Genomic DNA, 7,249 nt, shown 5'->3' with positions numbered 1-7,249 from the left:
GTTAAATTCATTCATTTCTTTAATTTCATTTCACATCCTTGAGTTTTATTCTTGCCAATGACTTAATAGTTCAGCCTTTATATGAACTATTATCCAAGTGGAATGTTAAAAGCAAAATCCAATAAAGAAATCAATGAATGAATAAAAAAAATTTAGAATGATTTGCCAAGACACTATGATCACAGCCTAACATCCTATCGATCCCTAATATTCCAACAAAACAGCTTCCAATAGGTGAGAGATGAACTCTGTTAGAAGAAGTCTTGTGGTATCTGGCACTATTAACAGCAGTCCATATGAGTCCTATCACTTGTAACTTGTGTTCGTGCAGCTCCTAACACTCTTCTCTCAAAAGATGTTTGTAACAATTTAGCTCATCTTGGTGTTTGTGGGACATTGTTGTACTATTTAGCAGAAGGTCATCTGCTGAGCAGTTGTTCAATAAATATACTATCAAATAAACTGTGTAACACTCATTAAATCAAAGGTGGCTGACACCACATGGACATGTTAAATGAATCAGGGCAAAGTATGGATGGCTGCTTCTGGAAAGCTCATGTTTATCAAAAAGGCTTTCTTTTAAGTGTTTAATGGTGTGTAATAATTCACAGATATGGGTTTCCTCCATACAATAAGCTGGGAAGCCTTTCTCCTGTCTGTCTCTATCGGTCTCCCTTTCTCTCTGAGGCGATGCAGTTTATTAATGTTGCATCTACCACAGCAAAACAAGCCCTGTGGCAGGCTGGTACCATGGTTCCTTCACTCCCTCAAACCACCTTACACATGCTTTCATATGCTCCAGCTCACACACATACACACAGAGGCTTGTGCTCCTGGATGCTATTTGAAGGGACATCAGTTTCTATGACAGATAATAGCCTTGCAGCTGGGAACCAGTAGTCATAATGAGCCCTGCAATCATTAGAAGTTGGAAGTGAGGTATCCATTGGAGGAGCCATCCTGTGCTTGGAAGGTCACAGGACTAATGTCAACTAAAACAAATTTCCATCTTAATGAAATGTGGTAGTTATTTGAAAATGGCAAGATGTAGAATAATTGGACCTTTTAAAATCAATATAATGGAGTAAAGAAAACAATGTTGATGATGTGTCTATAAGACAAAACGCATTTCAGAAGACCGTATGGGTCAGTGATTTCTAATTGGAAGCTGGTGTGAACTATTGCTTTTTCTTCAGAATACGTTCGTCACAGATATATCACCCAACAAATCTACTTTCCTAGACCTGTATACCTGCCTGTACTTCAAATATTTGGTATTAGAAAAATTTAAAAAATCCACACTCACCCTGCAGCCAGTCTTTGAAGCTTGGGTTGTCTATCCTAGGCCTGGGAGCTTGAGGGTCCTGCACAGTATTATTGCTGTTCCTTGGACTGTGCTCTTCTGGACAGAGATCTCCAGTGTCGATTCAGGGATCTGCTGGAACCACTCGTCCAGTTGGGTAAAGGCAACCACTGTTGCTTCCCCATCCACATCTTCTACCTCTTCTGTTAGCCCTTGGTATTTCTCAAGCTTCTCGTGTTCCTTCTTCCTGGGGTTGCTATCACTTTGTATAGCTTTATCGCTTCAGCCTTCTTCCCTGCTTGTCCTTAAATCTCTTTGCCACCATTAATTTGATTTGATTGATTTTATTGATTAGCATACAGAATACAAAATAAAGATTACCAAAAGCAAAAAATCATGAGACAAGGCTAATCAAAGGGTATTGGCTGAAGCATTTGCTTATTATGCCAACCCTTTTAACAAAAATCTTTTTGGATGCAGCTCCTGTACACAGGGCTCGAAGCAAAGAATAAAAGAAAGCAAAGCAAAAACAAACAAACAAACAAACAAAAATTTTTCCACCTTAGATAACTACATCAAAGCAAAACAATCAAGAGTTTCAGAATTATTATTTTGCTCTTTTCATTCTTGATTAATATATTTTTCTAATACTCTATTTTTAAACATGTTTTTAAACAAGGAAAATGAACTACACCTTTTAAATCATTGTCATAACTATTCCACAGGTTAACTCCTCTAACAGAAACACATCTTTGCTTTATGTTTGTCCTTATCTTGTTTGTTTTAAAGACATCTGTTCCCCATAAGTCATATTGACTCTCTCTGACTTTAAACAGCTTCTGAATACTGCGGCAAAGCAAGTTATTTTGTGCTTTATACATTATCTGTGCCATTTATATTCGACTAAATCATAAAATTTTAGGGTATTCAGATTAATAAACAAAATGTTAGTTGGTTCTATATAGTTTGATTGATTTATATTAAGGAACGAGATCCTGATGTTCTTGCTGTAGATCCTGGTAATGTAGATTAATATGCTAATCTTCCTTTCATTTATGGTGTACAATTGTAATCCATGAACAGGAAGTAACTCATGCACTATGCTAAAAGTAGAGATGGACCGATCCGATATTACGTATCGGTATCGGTCCGATACTGTACCTAAATTACTGGATCGGATATCGGCGAGAAATAAAAATGTAATCCAATCCATTAAATATCAAAAAAACACCTCGCAAAACTTGCTACACGGCGTAAAGTCGGCTCATAACCGTAGTACGTCGGAGCAGTGTCGTCACCTGATAGAGCGGCTGTGTGTACAGGAGTGCAGAATTATTAGGCAAATGAGTATTTTGTCCACATCATCCTCTTCATACATGTTGTCTTACTCCAAGCTGTATAGGCTCAAAGCCTACTACCAATTAAGCATATTAGGTGATGTGCATCTCTGTAATGAGAAGGGGTGTGGTCTAATGACATCAACACCCTATATCAGGTGTGCATAATTATTAGGCAACTTCCTTTCCTTTGGCAAAATGGGTCAAAAGAAGGACTTGACAGGCTCAGAAAAGTCAAAAATAGTGAGATATCTTGCAGAGGGATGCAGCAGTCTTAAAATTGCAAAGCTTCTGAAGCGTGATCATCGAACAATCAAGCGTTTCATTCAAAATAGTCAACAGGGTCGCAAGAAGCGTGTGGAAAAACCAAGGCGCAAAATAACTGCCCATGAACTGAGAAAAGTCAAGCGTGCAGCTGCCAAGATGCCACTTGCACCAGTTTGGCCATATTTCAGAGCTGCAACATCACTGGGTGCCCAAAAGCACAAGGTGTGCAATACTCAGAGACATGGCCAAGGTAAGAAAGGCTGAAAGCGACCACCACTGAACAAGACACACAAGCTGAAACGTCAAGACTGGGCCAAGAAATATCTCAAGACTGATTTTTCTAAGGTTTTATGGACTGATGAAATGAGAGTGAGTCTTGATGGGCCAGATGGATGGGCCCGTGGCTGGATTGGTAAAGGGCAGAGAGCTCCAGTCCCACTCAGGCGCCAGCAAGGTGGAGGTGGAGTACTGGTTTGGGCTGGTATCATCAAAGATGAGCTTGTGGGGCCTTTTCGGGTTGAGGATGGAGTCAAGCTCAACTCCCAGTCCTACTGCCAGTTTCTGGAAGACACCTTCTTCAAGCAGTGGTACAGGAAGAAGTCTGCATCCTTCAAGAAAAACATGATTTTCATGCAGGACAATGCTCCATCACACGCGTCCAAGTACTCCACAGCGTGGCTGGCAAGAAAAGGGTATAAAGAAGAAAAACTAATGACATGGCCTCCTTGTTCACCTGATCTGAACCCCATTGAGAACCTGTGGTCCATCATCAAATGTGAGATTTACAAGGAGGAAAACAGTACACCTCTCTGAACAGTGTCTGGGAGGCTGTGGTTGCTGCTGCACGCAATGTTGATGGTGAACAGATCAAAACACTGACAGAATCCATGGATGGCAGGCTTTTGAGTGTCCTTGCAAAGAAAGGTGGCTATATTGGTCGCTGATTTGTTTTTGTTTTGTTTTTGAATGCCAGAAATGTATATTTGTGAATGTGGAGATGTTATATCGGTTTCACTGGGAAAAATAAATAATTGAAATGGGTATATATTTGTTTTTGTTAAGTTGCCTAATAATTATGCACAGTAATAGTCACCTGCACACACAGATATCCCCTAAAATAGCTCAAACTAAAAACAAACTAAAAACTACTTCCAAAAACATTCAGCTTTGATATTAATGAGTTTTTGGGTTCATTGAGAACATGGTTGTTGTTCAATAATAAAATTATTCCTCAAAATACAACTTGCCTAATAATTCTGCACTCCCTGTATTTGTAGCCTCCTACCAAACCAGCATTTCATCTCCGAGGAAGTTATCCCAGAGAAAGTAAAGCAAGTGTGTAAGTTCATCTCTGAATGTTTGTAAAGTGTTCCCATGTTAAGCTTAACAACCGATATATGGAGCGACTGCCTCTTCCTGTTGCTACTTCAATCGTGAAACTGCTTAATGATCAGCTGATCGGCTTTTCTGTCGTGAATCCATCTCTCTTCTTTGTATTTGGCCCACTTTGCACCAGAAAGAGGAAACCAGCGGCTGAACAACAGCAGCACGTTTAAAGCTTAATAAGCTGTTGTTAGAATTTATTTAATATTACTTTCTACACCAGGATCCTTTTCTACGTAGCTGACAGCTGGTAACTGTGCAGGGGCGGATCTAGCAAAGTTTAGCCAGGGGTCGATAGGGCATGAACAGGAAAAGGGGCACAAAGACATACTTTTCTTTCTTATTCTCATTTAAAATGTCGAGCTTTTAATAAATAATTATCTAAATCTTACACCCAAAGTTTTAATCTGATGTAAAATGTATAGAAGTCCATTACTGTATATAGTAACTGTTAAGTCTAATATACCCTAGTAAGCTATAGTACTTTTCCTTTGGGAAGGTACTGTCGTGAAATCGATCAATGTAGAGCAGTGAAACAAACCACGGAGGCCCCAGAAAAATGCAATCAAACGGTGAGTTTATTAATACAGAACAAAATTACAGCATGAGTCTTCTCTGTCTCTCTGCTAAAAATACATGTGGAGAACACTTTTAAAGCAATAGCGTATCCGCCCCCAGGCGTCAAATACAGGTCAAAACAGACATGTAACTTCTCTTTTCTATAACACTTTCCATGCAAAGTCATAGTCTTAAGCCTTCAGGGTGTCTGAGGGCTGGTCATTGCCTCAGTCATCTGTTACCAAGTAGGTAAAAGGGCAGCCAGTTCCAAAAGGTCAAGACACTTGGGCCTTCGCTCAGGCCTGTTGCTAGATTTATGTATTGTAAGCATGCATGCAATCAACCTGCTATGTTCTCATCCTCCCTCAACATGTATCACCTGGACACTCTCACCAGTGAAGCTTAAAACCCTCTTGGATGGAACATCAACTCTGAACAAGCACAGATATGCATTGTGTATAGAATGAACTCAACCTGTGAATAGAATGAATGTGATGACAAACATATTCAATGCAATATGAACCCTGTAAGAAATATTACTAATCAAATAATGCTGGAGGATGGAGTAGGTTTAAGTTTATTAGATTGATCAGTATTGCTGAACTATGAAATATTTTGGGTGCAGTGTATTTTTACATACAGGTATAACAGAATAGCTTTAGTGTTGTTGTTTATTTAAACTTGAGTATGAACTTATACAAAATGCAGCAAGATATTAAAAAAACAGTTTTATTGATTAAAAACACACTATATCGATTCATATCGGTATCGGCAGATATCCAAATTTATGATATCGGTATCGGTATCGGACATAAAAAGTGGTATCGTGCCATCTCTAGCTAAAAAGTAGTATTATTGCCACCTGTGCAATGAGTCAAGTCATAAAATTTTCTCACTACTAAATATTTCACAGTGAGCTGCTGAAAGTGAGCTGTTATAAGAAAGTGGAAGCAATTGAAAACAACAACAACAACTAAGGCATGAAGTGGTTGGCCACATAAAATCACAGTCACGGTTGCCAAGTGCAAAGTTTAGTGGAGGCGGGATTATGGTGTGGTTGTTTTTCAGAATTGACTTTTCCCTTAATTCAGTAAAGAAACTTTTAATGCTTCAAACTTTGTGGGAACAGTTTGGGGATGGACTCTTCCTGTTCCAACGTGACTGGGCACCAGTGCACAAAGCAAGGTCCACAAGGACAAGGATTTATGAGTCCGGTGGGAAGAACTTGACTGGCCTGCACAGAGACCTCAACACGATAAAACACCTTACAGGATGAATTAGAGAGGAGACTGCGAGCCAGGCCTTACGGTCCAACATCAGTGTCTGACCTCACAAACGTGCTTCTGGGACAATGGCCAAAATTCCCCACAGAAACTCCTAAACCTTATAGACCCCTTCTGTAAACAGTGACATCATATTAAACCCCATGAAGAATTAACCCCATTAAGAATGGGATGTAATTCAACTTCATATGCATATGAAGCCAGACAGGTCGTCAATCTATCACAGGTTAACTTCTTCATTTTGTGTCCTGGTTTATTCTTGTTAAAGTTTTATATTGTCTAAACGAAAAGTCAGTGGCACACAAAACTAAACATGCATTCATTTTGAATTTTTAATGTCAGCTTCCTCTGTAAATTTCAGAGATATAAAAAATATGCAGCGGGAAAAATACAACTGAAGTTTGTTACCTTAGGATTACAACTTGATCAGCAGTTAAATTGGAACTAGCAATGAAAAATTAAACAACCTCAGAGGAACAACAGGAAAAACCACATTCAAGGTCCCACAAGAAGTCAGTCGAGAGGAAATACTGTAATACATGATTTACAAAAGTGGAGCTGGAGTGGATCTTGAATGGCGTCTTTTAAAAATTAACAAGTACATAACAAAGTAACTATTACTCAATGGCTGCATTGTTTTGCTTGTATTTCTGCTACTGAAATTTTTGCCTTTTTGGTCTTTCCGTGATTCATCTCAAGACACAACGATATTGTGCTTTATGAAAAATAAAATAAAAAATAGTAATACACATCGAACAATAACCATTCATAGTTAACTTTGTAAATTTAATTTTCCAAATTGTAAACAAACATGGTTTAAAACTGCACTTGTGCTGCTGCCACAATGTAACTTGGTTTAACGCAGTAACCTGAACTGTCCATCATAGAGGCCTGTGGCATCGCTGCTTTGAAAGTTACCATTCACATTAGGAGCTGTTCTGTTGGACTCGCTCTGTCAAAACTGCAGAGCAGAATTGAGTTCCCAGAGCAGAGTTATTCATGAGAGTGTAAATCTACTGCAGCGCTTGCAAAGCAGACACTCTTGAATGTGCGATGCCTTCTTTGTGCACGTGGCTGCTGAGAACTATGGGTGAAGGTTGTTGAATGTTCATAATTAT

The sequence above is a fragment of the Oreochromis aureus genome, unplaced genomic scaffold, assembly GCF_013358895.1.
Source record: "Oreochromis aureus strain Israel breed Guangdong unplaced genomic scaffold, ZZ_aureus HiC_scaffold_74, whole genome shotgun sequence".
Lineage (NCBI taxonomy): Eukaryota > Metazoa > Chordata > Actinopteri > Cichliformes > Cichlidae > Oreochromis > Oreochromis aureus.
The sequence above is the reverse complement of the archived record's forward strand: the minus strand, read 5'-3'. Positions refer to the sequence as shown.